Source organism: Austrofundulus limnaeus, unplaced genomic scaffold, assembly GCF_001266775.1.
Source record: "Austrofundulus limnaeus strain Quisiro unplaced genomic scaffold, Austrofundulus_limnaeus-1.0 Scaffold176, whole genome shotgun sequence".
Classification (NCBI taxonomy): Eukaryota; Metazoa; Chordata; class Actinopteri; order Cyprinodontiformes; family Rivulidae; genus Austrofundulus; species Austrofundulus limnaeus.
The window spans coordinates 355,154-358,060 of NW_013952578.1; the positions used below are offsets into that span (position 1 = coordinate 355,154).

At 38.3% G+C, this 2,907-nt stretch overlaps 1 protein-coding gene across 1 annotated transcript in view; it reads left to right on the top strand.

The window, feature by feature from the left end:
- Positions 1 to 1,450: 1,450 nt before the first annotated feature.
- The window catches only part of lnx1 (ligand of numb-protein X 1), a 90,839-nt gene continuing 89,382 nt past the window's right edge, over positions 1,451 to 2,907 (top strand). The window contains exon 1 of the mRNA XM_014017755.1: positions 1,451 to 1,688. The gene's annotated coding sequence lies outside the window, so the exon portion shown is untranslated. The remainder of the gene's footprint in view (positions 1,689 to 2,907) is intronic.

Sequence of the window (2,907 nt, forward strand, 5' to 3'; positions counted from 1 at the left end):
AACGGTTCTTGCATGAGGCCCGTTGTGTTGAGCTGAGCAGATATAACATGTGACCCTTCTGAGATGCAAGTAATTGTCTTTTAGTTAGTTACCGTATATACTAGCATACTAACTTATGCTATAGCCCTATTCTGACGGGATTAGTTTTACCTAGGGACCGCARGTTATTTGGAATAATTACAGAGATTGTCTGTGTTGTTAATCCCGTGAGAATCGGCCATGTCAGTAATTTGTAAAGTAAAAATTCCCCCGCAAATTACCTGCCATATTTCGCTGAACTCCGAGGTCCTGTGATAATACTAATCCAGTGTGAAAGGCATCTCTGTGATTTGGACAGGAACGGGCTGAATCCCATATGTAATCAGGAAAATCTCAGGCTTTGGTGATCCCGTGCCAATGTGCCACATAAAACACAGACGTCAGGGAGTAATTTATTTATTACATGGGCTCCCTAGGTAAAACTAATCCCGTCAGAATAGGGCTTAAGTCTAAATTTATGTTAGGTTTACAAGTTGATAAAAAGTAACAATTCTACCCTTATACCCCAAGCATGGAGAGAAGATGGTGAAATGAATATTGTCCATCCCTGGATGCTGCTACTATAAATACTTCTAAGTCTGTGTTTTTATGTTCTGTTAAGTCACAAGAAATTCAAAAAAGATCATTAGAAATGAATTATTATGGGACTAAATGAACATTTTTGCTACATGTTTATTAAAATGACTGAGTTCTGCTCATGTCACAGTGTGACTCAGAAGAGTCTGTGTTTGCCTGCAGCACCTGTGGCTCACAGTCTCTGGGTTTAAAGAGAGTGATGGAGGGAAAAACACAAAGGAAAACCACAAGCTGAGTTATGGATAACGACTGTTTTTGTACAAGGCCAATCAAACACATAGCTTTATGAAACTGTTCGAGAAGCAAACCACAAGAGAAAAAAGGACATCCCCCTGGAAGRACAGGGATTGCGGTCTCTGTATGTTTAAATAGTGGATTGTAACACTATAAAAACCCTAAAACCTGCATATTAAATACCTATTTATAGATTATTAGGCTTAAAGTAAAAAAAAGAGAACTTCATTTGTTTTAGCAGACTGGAAGTGTCCTGTGAGTTATTACTTCATCATTGTTTTCTAAAAAAAAAAGAGTTGTAGATCAAACTGTTGGTCTTCTGTTTGACATTTCAAACTTTCATTAGAAAATGTTTTTGTTGTGAGTTGTAGATATCTCTGAAAGATATTTAGCATTCAGGCCTTGCTGTTATGTCTCTGCTCCACTTCATGTCAGGAAATTCAGTTTCTCTTTAACTCCCAGAGCAGGTTTGGGCAGTTCTGTTCTTTACCTTTAATAACTCCGCCCCCTCAGGCTGCCACTTCCTGATCACCTTGGCCTGTTAGAGGTGAGCAGTTTTGTTTTTTTATTTCTGACGTTTTTTTAACTCACATGAACACTGCTCCTCAAATCAGGTTGGGGAAATTCTTGAAAGACGGGCAGCAGGGTAAAATGTCTCTGCTTTAAGGCTGAGCAGCCAATCAGGAGGCTCCCTGACTGGAACAAAGTCCTGTTTTGTGAGTCATTTAACTCGCTTTCTTCCCTCCCCTCTCTGAAAGGTTTAACTCTCCACCCAATGCAGGGCTTTACCTGTCCAGGTGAACAACAGTGTTGAAAGTGAACGTCGCTAAAGATGTTATGTAAGTATACTTTCACCAGGATTACTTCGGTTAGGCAGAGTTTTTTAAGGAATCAAAGCYTTTTGCAGCACAGTGTAACACATTTCTGATTTATTTGCATGAATGTCATTTGCATTGAATCTTGGAGTGTGTCATCACCTCTTTAGCTATAATTCTAATGTTGGTGTAGATTGTCTAGCCTTCAGTCAGTTCAGAAGCTCTCAGCTGATGTTAGAAACACTTCACATCTGTCCACATGAGCTCACTCTGACTGAGGTGTCCGGCTCAGCTGCCTGGGACACACACACATGTAGAGATTAGATTAAACTGGTGACGAGAAGAGAATTATGTGACCATGATATTATTGTTGCTCCCATATGATTACCTGTACATGGAACAAAATGTGCCACATTTCTAACATATTTTTTTTGTTTGTCAACTTATCTCATTTGTCTAGTCTATTATTATTAAGGTATTAATTATTAACAATTGGTATTAATGGAAAAAAAATCCATGATTTTCCTTTTCAATTAAGATTTGAAAAAAAACATTTTAAGAAATGCTGTTTGGTGTTTTTGTTTTCCTGTTGCTTGCAGTTTCATAGAGATGGTTACAGAAAGGGCGGAAAAATATCTTACTGGAATTTTTCAGTGTTTTGGGGCATGTCTGAACACAGCAGAGTCTGTACCTGTCTGTGCTGAAGGTTTTTTTGTAACTCTCAGCTGCCTCACAYGTTGTCCATGTTAACTGAGGCTGTTAGGAAAAGGCCAATAAGCAGAGATTGATTCATTTGAATATTTTATGTTGTGAGGATTGACCAGTAATTGTACGTCCTCAGTCTGGGTCTTGCCAGTAAAAGAAGTTTCCACTGAGCGTGACTCAGAGCAGTTAATGGTCTTGACAAAGTGAAGCCACACCTCCTGCAGGTGTCATTCTTGTCAGTTAAWGTCTCTCTATAATGAGGGTTCAGACACATGTCAGTCACTGCAGCGAAAAAATTAAAATTGTAGCAAGAAACCTTTTCAGGACATTCCATTCTGAAGGGTTCGAACTCAAAACACAACATCAGCTTTCTCTTATGAAGACTGACTTATGACTCCAAATCTCCTGAATCGTCTGCTGGTTGAAGAAGACAAAAAATTCTAATGAGCTATTTATAGGTATCCACGATTAGTTGTAACATTAGACTTTATTTGATAAACATTTATTTTAACTGTAAAATAAAGACTGTAAAAATACT